This window comes from Lemur catta, unplaced genomic scaffold (assembly GCF_020740605.2).
Source record: "Lemur catta isolate mLemCat1 unplaced genomic scaffold, mLemCat1.pri scaffold_47_ctg1, whole genome shotgun sequence".
In the NCBI taxonomy this organism is placed as follows: Eukaryota; Metazoa; Chordata; class Mammalia; order Primates; family Lemuridae; genus Lemur; species Lemur catta.
The window spans coordinates 796,189-812,599 of record NW_025423854.1 but is presented as its reverse complement, the minus strand read 5'-3'; the positions used below and the strand labels follow the sequence as shown (position 1 = coordinate 812,599).

Here is a 16,411-nt window from a genome sequence, read left to right as displayed (position 1 = left end):
AGAGAGTTTGTTGTTTTTTGTTTGCTCAAGCAAAAGGAAACAGAATTTCCTTCCTTTTTTTTATGAATATCTGTTGAGCTCTTAGTATGTGCCAGGCACAGTCCAGACATTGACTGGTGAGCAAGATGACAGCTGATGGCTGCCACCGAGTCAACCCTGCAACGTGCTGGCAGGGTTGTTTTGTAGGAATTTATCACACTGACGCTTTATAAGGACTCTGTGATGGACTGCTATTTCCCCCCCTTTTCCATGAGAAACCTGAGGCCCAGAGAGATTAATTAAGTTGCCTAAAGTCACACAGCAGCCAGTGGTAAAGCCAGGACCTTGCTGACTCCAGGACCCACTCTCAAACCTGCTGTTTCCAGCTCTCATGTGTCTAAAGACAAATTTCTGACCATGACACTTTGATACCCTGATTGATGACTTCACATCTGAGCCTCTCACCGGGCAAGCGCAGCGCGGGCTGGGCCGGGAGCTGCCTGCCTTCTCGTAGAGCACCCAGCTCCGAGGACATGGCCTGGAGCAGGGAAGCAGCCGGGTGATGTCTCCTCACTGAACTGGTTCCCACCTGGAAGGAACCCCTGATGATACCATTTAGACGACACCTTTCTAGGTCTGTGCTGGCAAACACTGAGGTCAGGGTTATCTGACGGAATTTCTTCAGGGCAGGAATGTTCTCTAACCTGCCCTGTCCAACACAGAAGGCACCAGCCACACGTGGACCCTGAGCACTTGAAACGTGGCCAGTGCAACTGAGGAACTAAATTTTTTACTTTATTTAATTTCATTTAAATTGCCATAGGTAGCTAATAGCTACAATATAAATGTTTCACGTTAACTTAATTTAAACCTCCAATAACCTCACGAGGATGACATGATTATTATCACCTTCATCTACGGACCAGGGAACCAAGGTCCAGGCGGCTGAAGCACCTGTTACCAGCTGGTAACGGGACCAGGACTGGAACCCAGGCAATCTCCACCCAGAGTAACTCACTTCTAAGAACTCACCACACAGAAAGCTTCGTGAACCTTGAGGAAAGTGTCCAGGCATCATGTTAAGAAATGTAATGAAACATGAAAAATTGCTTTATCTACCTAAAACCTTGTAAACATGTTTCTCTACGTGGTAAAGTAGTGGTGGGGGCTCGTTCCAAGACCTCTCAGATCCAGATGGAAGTAAGGGGCTTCCTGGGTGACGGCTGCACCGCCTGCCCCGGGCACCTGGGTGATGGCCGCACCGCCTGCCCGACACCTGGGTGACAGCCTCACTGCCTGCCCGGGCACCCACAGCACACGGCACACACAGCACACAGTGCGCCTTGCCAGGGCCGGGCTGCAGACGCGGTGCTGGGCGGCCTCCTCTACCCTGGGAGCTGGCATCACCTGGTGATGTCGCAGACAAGGAGCACCCCGGCTGCGCCTCTGTAGTAATTTCTCGTCACGGACCTGGAAGAGTGACACTGGCTTTACTTCCAACCAGCTGAGACCCTCACTACTAAATACCATCTTCCCACAAAAACACCCACGTTTGCTTTGTGAACCACAACACAGGGCAGACGTTGTTCTAATATAGAAACGTTTGAAAGACACTGAACACACGTGTGGGGAGCTGTGCTGTCTGAAACCAGGTCACAGGAACGACAGGAGGTGGGGAGGCCGGCCTGGGACAGGAGGACGCTCTCTCAGGGCCAAAGCAGCCACGAGTGGACGTCGCCCTGAGACTCCTGAGGAGGGCGAGGCATCTGCAGGCAGAAGAGCCACCGCCAAGCCCATGCGGGCTCCCCAGAGTCCCCTCCGCCTCTTCTAGGGAACAGGGATGTCCTCAGATGGGAACCGCCTCGTCTCCCGGCCAGGATCCACGGTCACCGCTGCCCATCACCAGACAGGAGACCGATCCCCGGCCCCGTGCCCTGCGCACACTCGCGGGACTGTTCTCTCTCAGTAACACGCTTTCTCCCCGCATTACCCATCTCTCCCCCTTTGCTGTATCTTTTTCCTATCAGCAAAATAGAGCTGGCCCTGGCACCTACCATCCTAAAACACCAACCAAAAACATGCTGGCGGTCCTGTCGGCGACTCTCCCTCCGGCCGCCCGCAGTCCTCAGCCCTGCCTCCGCCGCCTTCTCTGCTGCGCCCGCCCTGGGTCCGTCTCTGACACTCTCCGCAGCAGCCTGCCGAGGTCCCCCAGCTCCGTGTGCCCAAAACTAGTGGCCACTCCTGTCCTCGTCCACCCCACCTTTGCGGCTCGCCATCTCCGGGTCTCGCACCTGCCGGCCACCGCCACCCCAGCGCCGGACCCTCTCAATCTGCCCTGTGGGGACTGCAGCTCCGCTGCGTGGGTCCTGGCCTCTCTTTCCTGGTGACATTCGACTCCAATTTGTCTCCAGCTCAGACTGCTTCACTAAGACCCCACTGATGCCCCCACACGGCCATGAGACTGCCTGATAAACACGGCAGACTTCACATTTACAAGACAGAATTCCTTTTGGTCCCTCCCTCCAGGCCCATGCTGGCCTAGGAAGGGGCATCACTCCCTGCCCAGGCTCCACAGCAAATCACCCCCACGTTTATCCTCGACTCCTTTTTGTCCACCTCCACGTTCGATCTCCGGCCAAGTCCCATCCCTCACACCCCACACATCCTGCTCCAGGCACGCCTTCCCCTGTCACCTGCACCCTCCGCACCCAACCACCGCCAGGCCTCTGCCCCCACGCTGCGGTCGCCTGGCAGCTACCCCGCTGCCTCGCGGGCCTTAGTCCTTCTCCAGGGCAGCCCAAGTCCTCAAAGCCAGCCCTGTGCTCAGGCTGTCCCCCCGCCCACTGTGCCAGGCCACCGGAGACTTAACCTTCCTTGGTGAGTCACTTCACTTTTTCTGGTTAGCAAAGAACTTGCGTTCTGCTTAGCACAGTAACTGAAGTGTTTAGGAGAACACCAACTCCCTCTCCCTTTCACTCCACTGCCGAGCCCAGCCCTCACCCACGATCCTGACTCACCACCACCAAGCCCCACTGCTGCCCAGCTCGTTGTGTGGCCTGGAACATCCTGCTCCGTAGTCCTGGCTCCCTTGTTCGCTCCTCCTTTTCCAGATCAAACACTCCCTAACCTTGGCTACCTTCCCTCCCCACATTAAGCTCCAATAGTCTGTTTCTTTCCTGACATTTGGCCCAGCCCTGTCACTCTGGGACAGTGTCTGGCTCTGCTGCCCAGGCTAGAATGCAGTGGGTTCACTGCAACCTCAAATTCCTGGGTTCAAGTGATCCTTCTGCCTCAGCCTCCTAAGAAGCTGGGATTACAGGTGCATGCCATCACACCTGGCTAATATTTTTTTTATTTTTTGTAGGGGATGGGGGTGGGCTCTTGCTATGATGTTCAGGCTGTTCTTGAACTCCTGACCTCAAGCAATCCTCCTGCCTTGGCCTCCCAAAGTGCTGAGATTTCAGGCATAAGCCACTGAGCCCTGCCTGTTTCTTAAGAACTATATTCATCATCACTCAGAGGTGAACCCTATTCAACTTCTCATGATATTCAGATGGTTACAGGCAATTGAACTCAAAGAATAGTGCTGTTAGGATTATGTCAGCAGGATGAATGGATAAACAAAATGTGGTATATCCACACAACAGAGTATTATTCAGCCCTAAAAAGGAAAGAAATTCTGACACATGCTACAACATGGATGAACCCTGAAGACACTGTGCTAAGTGAAATAAGCCAGTCACAAAAGGACAAATACTTAAATGAGAGTCAAACTCACAGAGACACAAAGAAGAACTGTGGTTGCCAGGAGCAGGAGGAGGGAGAGTGGAAAACTGCTGCCTAATGGGGATGAGCAGCAGTTTGGAAGATGAAAAAGCTCTAGAGGTGGATGGTGGTGACATCTGTACAACAATGTGACTGTACTTAATGCCAATGAACTGTACACATAAAATGTATATTTTATGTTACCTATATTTTGCCATAATAAAAATAAACAAACAAATAAATAATGCATGCCAGGCTTAATCATTTTCATTGAGTACTTTTACAACCCAAGAAATTGAAGGGAAAATGGTCAAGCTCGTCAGACTAACAAGAATATTGGAATTTCTTTTTTTTTTTTTTTTTTGAGACAGAGTCTCGCTCTGTTGCCCAGCTAGAGTGAGTGCCGTGGTGTCAGCCTAGGTCACAGCAACCTCAAACTCCTGGGCTTAAGCGACCCTCCTGCCTCAGCCTCCTGAGTAGCTGGGACTACAGGCATGTGCCACCATGCCTGGCTAATTTTTTTCTATATATATATTTTTAGCTGTCCAGATAATTTCTTTCTATTTTTAGTATAGATGGGGTTTTAGCTCTTGCTCAGGCTGGTCTCGAACTCCTGACCTCAAGCGATCCTCCCGCCTCAGCCTCCCAGAGTGTTAGGATTACAGGCGTGAGGCACTGTGCCCAGCCCAAATATTGGAATTTCTGAGTTTTGTTCAAGACCCTCTTCTATTTAAGAAATAAAGCCCAATACATTGTATAAGTTGTAAAGAGAAGAAGAAAACCAGGTCAAGAAGCTGGCAACATGTAGGCAATAGCATGTCTTAAGAGAGAAAAAGAACAATGTATAACACAGTTTAAAGATTCAAATGTTTCTGTACATAGGTACACAGAAAAATGAATTTCACAAATCCGTGTAATCCTGGAACTTAAACTATTCATATAGCTAAGCATGGACTTTAAGAAATATTTGTTCCAGGCCAGGTGTGGTGGCTCATGCCTGTAATCCTAGCACTCTGGGAGGCTGAGGTGGGAGGATCACTTGAGCTCAAGAGTTGGAGACCAGCCTGAGCAAGAGTGAGACCCCATCTCTACTAAAGATAGAAAAAATAAGCCAAGTGTCCTGGTGTAAGCCTGTAGTCCCAGCTTCCTGGGAGGCTGAGGCAGGAGATTTCTTAAGCCCAGGAGTTTGAGGTTGCTGTGAGCTAGGCTGATGCTACAGCACTCTAGCCTGGGTGACAGAGCAAGACTCTGTCTCATAAAAAAAAAATCATCATTTTCTGCTATGGTAATTTTGCTTAAATATACTCTATTATTATTACTATCCAGCTTGCATCATAGTCTCAACTAGCCAAAGGGTAATATATCTATTGAACTGTACCTTGCTGGACAAAAGATATATAATTACCATATTTACAAATATGTCATGGAGCTCAGGCGGTGATGCGGGCACTGGGCAGTGATGGTTGGCTGCTGCAAATACAGATGGAGCTTTGCTGGCTCTTCCTCCAGCCAATCACCTCCTGCTGTGTAGCCTGGTTAGTGACAGGCCACATTCCAGTACCAGTCCATGGCCCAGGGGATGGAGACTGCAGTTGTAGCTCAAATGTTACACATTATATGTTTGTATCAAAATATCACATGTATCCCATAAATATGTGCAACTGCTTATTATATATCCATAATAATTAAAAATAAAAACTAATAAGCAAACAAAAAGATAATTATTTAGAGTAAATATAAAATCTTTTGGTTTGAAAACCTTTTGGGATCAAATATTAATACATAAAAATGCTAGATAAAGTATATCATACTTTAAAAATGCATAGCTGAGCTTTTAGGAAATCTTCAGACGCTTAGAACAGAGAAGAAACTGAAAAAAGCAATGAGGGCCTTGGGTGGGGGGCTGCTAGACTGAGATTGGCTTTAGTGTCTGTTTGGGATGGGACAAGAGCTGGTGTCCACGTGACAGAGAGAGTACGGAACTGAATCTGAGTTTTCTTCAGGGTTAGGCCCGAAGTGAAAGGGTGAGATGAAAAACAAAAGCACACTCACTAGCTCAGGCAGGCAAGGAATCTTCCCTGACTCTGCCTGCTCTCTCAGCAGAATGGGATAAACATTCCCCTTTGAAAATTAATTATGGGCTGGTACCACAAGTAGGCTTGGGATTCAAATTTAAATAACCATGTGGACAATGAACCCCCAAGTTAGGAAATTAGCAAAAATAAAGGTGGCTCTAGAAAGGAGTATCACTGAGATGCCCAGAAGAAGCAAACGCAGATCACTCTGGAAGGACATATCCTCACCCAACACACACAATCCCCACACGCACCGCTGCTTCAAAAATAAACGTAAGACCACAAAACACTCAAGGAAACAAGCCACCAGGAGTGAATCAGCCAGACTATACTTTAGTCCTTCAAGATTTCAATAAAAGAACAACTCGATAGGCTGGGTGTGCTGGTTCACACCTGTAATGCCAGCAATTTCAGAGGCTGAGGCAGGAGGGTCGCTTGAGGCCGGGAGTTTGAGACCAGCCTGGGCAACACAGCAAGACCTTGTTCTACAAAAAATAAAAAAAATTAGCTAGGCACAGTGGTGCACACTTGTAGACTCGCACCTGTAGACCCAGCTACTGGGGAGCCTGAGGCAGGAGGACTGCTCGAGACCAGAAGTTTGGGGATGCAGTGAGCTACGATAGTGGCACCACACTTCAGCTTGGGAGACAAAGACCTTGTCTCAAAACAAAGCAAAACACACAAAAAAGAACAACCTGATAAAGTATCTTCAATATGATCAATACCATAAAAAAGGAAGTGAATCCTAAAAAAAAAAGAATAGGATGTCTTGAAAGAATTAATAGATTTCTATTAATAGAATCTAGAATATCTACAAATAAAAATTACAGTAATTAAAATTACTCAATGGATATGTTAGAAAGCAAAGTGGGCAAGACTGAAGAGAGAAGTAGTGAATTAGAATAGAAACTGGAGGAAATTACCAGGCACCAGTATAGAGAGTTCAAGATAGAACATATGATAGAGAACTTAAGAGATGGGGAGGATTGAAGGAAAGGGTCTAAAAGGCATTTTGGAATTAAAAAAAGAAATAGGAGAATGGGGGTAGAGAGACAACATTAAAAGAATTAATGGGTGAAAATTTTATAGAATGAAAATTAAAGGATTGTTAGAATAAAAAATAACATTGAATCATGTGAATAAATAAGAATCCATACATAAATACGTAATTGTGAAACTGCAGACCAAAGACAAAGGCTGTAAAAGCAATTAAAAAAAAAAAAGGAAAAATTCCCCACAAAGAAACTCGGTGTCTAGACTCCAAAGGTCAGAAGCAATGGGGTCCTATATGCACAGGCTGGGGGATGGGGGGCATGAAAACAACCTAATGTACCATTTGATGTACAAAAACTACCCTTAAAGCCAAGGTGGACTTCTGCTTCCAGGACGATGGATAAGTAGTTTTCCCTGTTTCACTCATTAAGTACAACTAAAAACCCTAGATACTATATATGTGTGTGTGTTTATATATTATAGAGAGTTGAAGACAGAACATGTGAAAGAGAGCGTAAAAGATGTGGCGGATTGCACATATACATAAAAAGATGATGCTGCATGGGAGAGAGAAAAAGGCAGACGGGCCAGGGACTTCACAGCCTGAGGGATGCTATGGTGGTGAGTTCCCTGGGTTTTCCTTTTGCCTCATATATCTCAGACTTGAAGGAGAACAAGCTGGTAACCGAGAAATGCCAATGGGTACAGATGAAAAAAGTCCCAACAAAAGCCTGCTCTCTCTAGAAGCTACAGGACCAGGAAAGGGGCAGCTGAACAAGAGAGAAAACTCTTACACAATAACCACTCTCCTCTACCCAAGCATCACAGCAAAAACTATGGCCCACACCAGTAAAGGCCAAATGGGGAGCCTAAACTTCCACCCTGGCAAGGCTAACAAGGCACACCAACACCCCCACAGAGGGGGTGTCAGAGAAGACCAAGTAGAGTGCTGGGGCTTTCTGCTGACTGGGTAGTGAGCTCTTCTGCCCCTGCTACTGTGTCAGGGGAGACCACGGGGAAGGGCACTAGAACATGTTCATCCCCACCCAGCAGTAACAAGAATCCCTCTCACCTGTCAGTGGAGGCCGAGTGAGGAATCTGGACTTCTACCCCCACCTGCTGGTGATGAGGTAGTACCCAAGAAAGGAAGCCAATTAAAAGAGCTAAAAAAGATCCAAGTCTTGTAATGTAATACAAAAATGCCCACGTTTCAGTTGAAAATCCCTTATTATACCAAGAACTAGGAAGATCTCAAAATGAAAGAAAAAAGATAATCAATAGATTCCAACATCAAGTTGACAGAAATGTTAGAATTACCTGACAAAGATTTTTCCTCACAGTTGATCAAGAGAAAATAATTATAGCTACTTATGTGTAGTGTAGTAGCAGCTGCAGCAGCAGCAAGAGTAGGAGTAATTGTAATATTTCAATTTTAAATTTTTTACAAAAAATTATGTGGTTCCAACCTGGTCTCCAAAGTCCTCTGGGAATTTCCACAAAACCACAGGATCTGTAAATAATTGACACACATCCTTAAACAGAGGCAAAAGAACACATTTAAAGCAACAGTCCTGGTTAAATACTCTTAAAATTGTCAAAGCTACTTTAATTATAATTTTTAAATTTCTCTTGAGACATTTACAGTTGATGAGGTTCACTTCTTTTCCTTGATTGAGTTAAATATGTTGAACTTTTAAGGGTTTTAATGACCTTTGGAATACAACAAATGAAATTAGTAACTTAGGCCATCAAAAACCATTACTGTATTTCTTTTAGCAACTCACTTTTTTATTTACATGTCATAAAGATTCTGAACTTTGAATTTTCAATTTTAACTATGCCTACAAAAATATTGGTTTTAATTTGAAAAGAAAATTTTAAATGTGGTAAACATGTAATCACATACATTATAGCCCTCAGGGACTAGTCTAAAATATACAGCTTAAATTTCCATTTAAAATCCCCAATAAAAATTTACAAAAATTGTAATAATGTTTGCTTCATATTGGCTTTAAGAGTCCTAGACTTTGCAGTAATAGGTGAGTTGGCAGGCAGGTATAAGGCAGCTTATTTAAAATACAGTTGGTATTTGCAGGACAGTTCAGAGAAATTTTTCTAATATAGCTAGTAATTTGGTAATTTATATAAATCAATATTGCTTTATAAATATTCACATCAGCTTTTTGTTTTCTTTATTTCTCACAATACTTCTGTTTAGCATAAGAAAGTGAAGTTTTAGTTGTAATAATCACTAATAAATATGTTGGTCATACACTTATTTTTTAATTTTGTCAAAAACTTCTGAATACTTTAAATGTCTCTTAAAAGGATAGTGTTTAATAATAGATTATTACTTCTGACAAAAACCTTTGAAAGCCCAAGATAAAATATGAACAACAAGTACAACCTATATGACAGGGTTCGAACTCCACTCCAAGGAAAAGGCCCTGGTGGACCAAAGATCCACACTCCAGGTACTCAACCAATGGAAATCTACAGTTTATTTCTACTACTCCATATTGCTTTTTAAGAAATATTATTTAAGGATGTATAATTTCAAAAGTTTTAATTCCAAACTTTAATAAATGTCTAGCAACATTTTTAGCATGAGCTACTTCCTCCTGTGTTTTTATTTAACAGAATATTTTTCAAATATTTTAACTTAAAAAAAAGCATGCTTTCTAGAATTAAACTTTTTACTTATTAAGGAGTAAAAAGTTCCCATATAAGTTAACATAAATAAATCATTTAAAACATCTTATATGAAAATAATGTATTACAAACTTATAAAGGTAATATTAAATGATTATGTCCTCATGTAAAACAAAATGTTTCCATTTCTAAAATAAATTTGAAATGCATTATTCATCACCATAAAATACTCAAACATTAATGTCCTGTGGATAACTATGTTCCCAGTTGGAAAAAATATACATATGTGGCAATTTTAGCAAAATGGTAGATGCTAAGATCTAAATCTCATAAGACAAAAGTATATGATGGAATCTCCATCAAATAGGAAACAAAAGTTACTACCTTGATAAATTACTACAATAACTAATAGCCACGTAAACAAATCATAATGCAGAAATGTTACATAATGTTCTCATAAACAATGGAATTAAGAGGTTTCACTGTGAATATTTCAAACAACCCTTCTAAACAACTCAACTTTGTAGTTCTCATTTGAGAAAATGTTTGTGACAAGTTTCTTACACGTTGCTGTGCAGCCCTTACCGTCTGCCTGTACTGTTTGCAGCATTTACCTAAGTGTGTTTTCCTGTCTCGCTTTTCCTCATCTCTTACTCCACCAGTTTTTTCTGTACACTCTGCTTTTCCACACAGGGAAAACAAGTAAATACATGAAAATAGCATCTACTGGTTTCATCACGAAGTGGAAAATATCCTTTTCTTCTCATTAAATGAATTTTATCCTTCAGCACTCAAAACTTTATTATAATCATGTGCATCCATATTTTGAGATGGATTAACTTGGTTCCTGCCTATGTGATTAGATTTAGAGCACATCTGATGCATCTTTGTGGCAACTTTTCAGAAGTACTGCAAAGGAAGAAACAAAAGAGCTCTGAAAAAAATAATCCGATTCTACAACTTTATGCACAAAGACCGAATTTTCTGTTCCCTGAGGATTACTTTCCAGATACTCAATCTGATCTGGCAATATTAGGTCAATTTTATGCTGATTTTATGAGTGAAAGGATGAGAACCGCTGGTGGGAATAATCGCTGCCAGTGATGACTGATACACACTGCGTTTCCTTCTTGCTAACGTCTACTAGTAATTCAAAAGAGACTCCATATCTTAATTTAAAAAAAAACTTTGCCGCCAACAATCTAGAAACCAAGTAACGATAAAAATATATAACTTCATTTTGACATAAATATTTCTTATTTTAATAAGAAATGTTACAGTGTAGTAAAAAAAATACAAATTTTTATTAAATTAGTAAATTTGGAAGGTGAATATTTAAAGTATGATTTGTGTGCCACCATCACAAAGATTCCAAATCCATTAAGGGTTTTTTAAAATGTAAAGTAAGATAAATTCAGCAGTATATTCTTTTCTTTCCCAATCAGATATTTCACATTTTCTGGCCCTTAATTAAAAACAAAAGTTAAAATTACTTAGAATACTAATGTGATTCTACTTCACTATAAAATTATGCAGGAAGAAGTTTGTAATTTTCATAAGTGAATAATATTTATTTAATTCTGTAGAATTCAATGATGAAATATACAATATCTTTAAAATCACACATTTGTAAAATTGCAAATCAGAGACTACTTTTGAAAAGGTAGAATGTATCCTATTAGTGTTTTGCATGATTATAGCTTTCTGTACTTGATTTACCTACATTGTAGAATCAGAACTTTAGTGTGAGGAAATTAAAGTCAAAACAGTGAGGAGTTTGTCTTAGCCATACAGCTAGCTAATGTCAGAGCCTGGAGCTTTCTTAATTGAGATGTAAAGAATACTTACTTTAAATAATTTCCAATAATTCATACATTTTTGTGGCACATTTAACTTAAGTTCAATTTATTTCATTGAAAAAGCTATGCGGTACTAAAGAAACGGGAAAAGTCCCTGCCGGGCACTGACCTACGACACCCATGGAGGAAACCTAGTTGTTCAGAGCATTGTCTCAGGCACGGTTATCAGGTAGAAACACTTCAACTCAACTTGAAAAGTCACTGGCTTAATAACGTCAAAAAACATGACTAATGAAGGAATGAGGTCTTCTAAACATAAATGAGCAGAAATCATTAAAGAAAATGTGCGATTTTTGTTCTTTCACCTGTAGGGATACAATGGTGAACAAAGCAGAGTCCTTACCACTCATAGAAAAGAGGAGCATCAAAACATATAATACAGTAAAATTTTATGGTACTAGCTGCATAGGATGCTGCAGGAGCACATAATAAGGAAATCTAACCTAATTTAGAGAGCCACTACAGGACTTCAGAAGGAAAGGACAGGAAAATTGACACTCAGGTTAGATAAGAAAATGATGATTTGTGCCATACAGTGGGCAAGGGAAAATGCTACTGAGTGGAGAACCAATATGCGTGAAGTCTTGGAGGTTACAAGAAAACAGAACACATTTTAGAAACTGAAAAAAAATCTAATATATCTAGAATGTAGATTGGGAGGGAGACAACGTCAAGAGATGAAGCCGGATTGGCAAGGAAAGCCACCGAAGCAGACATGGCACAAACCAGGTGAGGAAGAACCACCAGAAAGGTATGGTGAATGCAGCTGGAGTGTGTGTTGTCACGAAGTCAAGGGAACAGAGTGCATCTAAAATAAATCCTCAAAAATGCTGCAAACATTGAAAAGTGACAACTGAAGAACTGCAACTGTATTTAAAGACATACAGCCACAGTCAGATGGGCTTCAATTAAAAGGCAGGAAGAAGGATGCAGATTTAAGATTATGGAAAGAGTGTGAGGAAAGAGAGACCGTATGGAGGCAATTTATTTAAGAAAGGCTATAAAAGGCAGAAGAAAGTAAAGGTGGGTAGAAAGGTTAAGTGTGACAGATTTGTTGTGTTTTAATTTCAGACGGGCACAGACTTGCACATGTTTAAAGGCTGACAGGAAGTGATGAGCTAGCAGAGCACCAGAGAAAGAAAGAGCCTAAGATCCCTGAGAACACAGCCAGGGCTGGAATCCTGGTCAGGACGGTGAGACGAGCCTTAGACAGAAGCTGGAGGACGTGTGCCATTGTTACAGGAAAAACAGAAGAGAAAGCCATAAATCTAAGTAAGTCTGTTGTGGTACAAAAATAAGAGTTTTGTGTAAAAGTTGCTCATTTTTTTTGTTTAGTAGGAAGCTCTCTGCCACCAAAACATGCAAATACATTTTAAAACAGCTATTTTCAGTTGAAGGTATACTACATATATATGAAGACTGTAGGATTGAGAAATAAGATGAAATAAATAAATGGAAGCATAAGTAGAATTATGAAATTAGGCAGCTTAACTTCTGGTCTTCTACCTATGAGTAACACAATGCTTTCCGTCTGTGATCAGACGCAGGTATTGAAAAATAGCGAATCAACTTCCTTCTCCACTTCTCTAAGTTGATTTTAAAAGAACAGTGTCTCATCTGCTTATCCAAGTATCCTATGTAACTATCATTTTCTACATGTGCTAGTATATGAAAAAGCCTGAAAAGCACGAAGTTTAATAACTACAGTTAAAATTATAATTTTTATTACATCTGCAAAGTAGTTTTCAAACCCACTAATCATTGTAATTTTATATTCAGCCTGATTGCAAAAAAGGATTTCAGGAAGTATCTCAATCATTTAGGGCCACAAATGACCTTGGCGAAACCAGAAAGCCAGAGAACCAACACCATGCCATTTTTCCTTGCATGTACCCCAGCAAAACACAGATTTACAGCATTGATGGAAAAATATCACTCATTCTGACAAAGCAGTAATAAAAAAAACACAATATTACAGACTGCACAACATTACAAACGTTAAGACTACAAGCAATAGTGAAAACAAAAACAAATTCATTGCTGAAAAATCTTAAATTCAGACTAAAAATAATCTTGATAAAACATAATCAGATGTGTGTACAAATTATTTTAAAGCTAACATGTAGATGAGAATATAGAATTTTAGTATCCTTTTAAAGGTCTAGTTCAGCAGTTCTCAAACTTTAGCGTGCAACAGAAATGTCTACACATCCACACTGTTGAGTCCTACTCACAGAACTTCTGAGGCTGGTCTGAGAAAACGCATTTCTAACATGTTCCCAGGTGATACTGACACTACTCGTCTAAGCACCAGACTTTGAGAGCTAATAGCACAGATCATGTATCTCTCACAATGATTACCATTATGTGTCACATGTTAAGGAATTTAATACTTCCTGATTGTAAATATTCTTTCTAATATGGCAATAAATAATTAAAAATTCTCTTTATTACATATTTTTTTATTTGACAATAGGTAGATCTTCACAGGGCCAAGAAGAAACACCACCCAGAGCAATTACAGCAGGAAATATTTTTAGAAAGAAAAACACTACCAAAATGTTTTTAAAACCCTTTCTGTGCTAGTAAGTCTACTAATAGGATAATTCTACTTCCATATCCCAAAGAAAAGAATTTTATTTCAAAATTGAGTGTTTTATGACACTGGACCTATATAATTGATGGAGAACTTTAGTTATGTGAACATAAAGATATACTGGCTATTCATTTCCTCTATGTACGCCACATACAGACACATTGACAGTCCATATCTAAACAAGACAGACATCTGTCTGTACCTTTCCATGTCAGATACGTGAGGAAATATTTTTTGCTGTGGTTTCTTAGAATGCTTTGCTTTGTAGAATTTAAGCAATTAAGTTCCAATTTGAACAACAGAAGGGTAAATGCACAGTAGGTGTATCTGTGAATGTAAAAAAATTTAAGGCTTTTGTTTATTTTGTATTTTCACAAAAAGTTTCATTATATATGGATAGAATCTTAGAATTTTCTGAATGAGAAAGGACCTTAAAGGTACTTTTTACCACTCGGACTTAGGAAAGTTATATTTCATCCTGCAGTTCTGGAGCTAGTAACTATCGAAGCCAAGACTGGAATCCAGGTATCCCGGCTTCTAGCAGGACATCCTCTCTGAAACACGCCGCTGCACGTACAGCACCACACAAGTAAACCCAGTTTGCTCTGGTTGGTTACCTTTGACTTTAAAGGTCATTCACTGGACACTAGTTTAAAGTACATTCACACTTAATTATCTACAAGAAGATATTTTCAGCAAAACAAGTATTTAAATTTTTTTTTGTAAAACAATGGCCTAAATCTTACAGACTTCCTCTGAACAATACTTGGAAATCTGTATGTGAAGAAACCTTGTAAAGAATATTAATAGTATTCAAATTAATATCCTCTCAATCTGGAATTAAAATAATTCTTCATATAATCATGTTAAGTTTGACTTACATGCACAAAAACCTTATAGAAATGAAAACATTATTTCAAGATCTTTTACTTTATAACCAGTTGCAAAAATAGAGATCACACTTCTATTTGTTGCTTTATATGATGTACACATTTAAAAGCAAGCAAATTTGGAAATTTGTCCATTTGTTCACCATCCTAAAAATGTACATAAGCAGTGATAGAAATAAAATCTAATGTAATGATCCCATTGTGATTATCTTCATTCTAAAGAGTCATCTGGAAAATCAAACTGCTTCTACTACTGTAAAATAATTTTGGTGCTTTTGAAATGCAAACCATAGAAACAACTTAATGGATAATTCTAGTCGTTCTAAATATTTCTCCCCAGAATAACCTAAAATTAGCATCACAACTCAAAATAAGAAAGCTCTTTTTGCTCATAGATTAGCAAATTCTAACTAAGGTAATGAAAATGAAACTTCTAAGAATCTCATATAATCCATACCGTGTTAGATATATCATTTTACTACTTCCACTCCTTTTAAATAAGACCTATTATAATAAAATGAAAACTCTCATCAATCACCTGATAGAGTAATTCCAAACTTAACCAAACAGGGCTAATGGGTGAGAATTGAATTGAAAACACCTTGACAAAGAAAGCAATTTCTTTTCTTGGCACTCCTCTGAAGCTGTGGGTGATCATGGTAATCAAACCATCAACAGTGAGGGGCCATCTGTCCCAAGGGCCCTTCATGAGAGTTAAAAAAAAAAATCAACAACAAAAAAGGGAAAGAAATGCTGTCCCACAGATGTTCAATTTTGATTAATCTATGACAAGGAACTTCCAACTGAGAATCAATGTTTTGACATTTTTCAGATATCAATCATAAAAAGCCAACACTAAGTTTTTATAAGAACACAGGGGAAAAGAAGTTAATAGGTTGCCTGCAGAAAGACGATCTGTCATACAAAACCTGATACACCTTTTAGTCAGCTAAGATGTGCATCCTATCCTAAAGCAATAGCTTTTATGATGATTCCCTTAAAGAGGAAGGAAGACAAGAGGCCATGTTTTAATTTAGCATGAGACAGTGTTTTTTAATAATTCTTCCTACAAGTATGTGATTAAACAAAAAGACAACATGTATTTTTATTCACAATATCCCTTATATTTAACTCTTTGAACTAAAACATTTTAAAGAAACACAGCCTTAGCGTGAAACTTCAGAAATGTAAAATTAACTGACCCTCTCATAAAAGTTTCATTTTATTCGTAACATTTAATTTTCATATTACACCAAAAAATAATTCTGTGTAGAAATGCAAACTTAGTGAAGGCTTTTCCCATTTGACATAAAGATAGTTTGAAGTGCAACAGACTCCTGGCACTCCTAGATATAACACACAGTTTCAATAATTTGGAAATAAGCTAAAATTTATGAGTAGAATCATACCTACTATTAAAATGACTCAAAGTTTACTAAGATGAAAATATTTGTAAGCTACATTAAGAATTACTAAAAATATTTTAAAATGAAAATACAATAAAACAAAATATTAAAGAACCAAATTAAGCCATGTGTCACATTTCTTTCAGAATACATCCAAGTTAGGATCAAATTAAATGTAGAATATACTTAAGACTCA

At 39.8% G+C, this 16,411-nt stretch overlaps 1 long non-coding RNA gene across 3 annotated transcripts in view; it reads right to left on the bottom strand.

The window, feature by feature from the left end:
- Window positions 1-16,411, bottom strand: part of LOC123629817 — a 32,842-nt gene that overhangs the window by 343 nt on the left and 16,088 nt on the right. For 2 of the 3 annotated variants that reach the window (XR_006732289.1, XR_006732288.1), the window contains exon 3: window positions 8,279-8,322. The exons of the other annotated variant lie outside the window; for it this stretch is intronic. This is a non-coding gene — a long non-coding RNA (uncharacterized LOC123629817). The remainder of the gene's footprint in view (window positions 1-8,278; window positions 8,323-16,411) is intronic. 3 annotated transcript variants of the gene reach the window in all.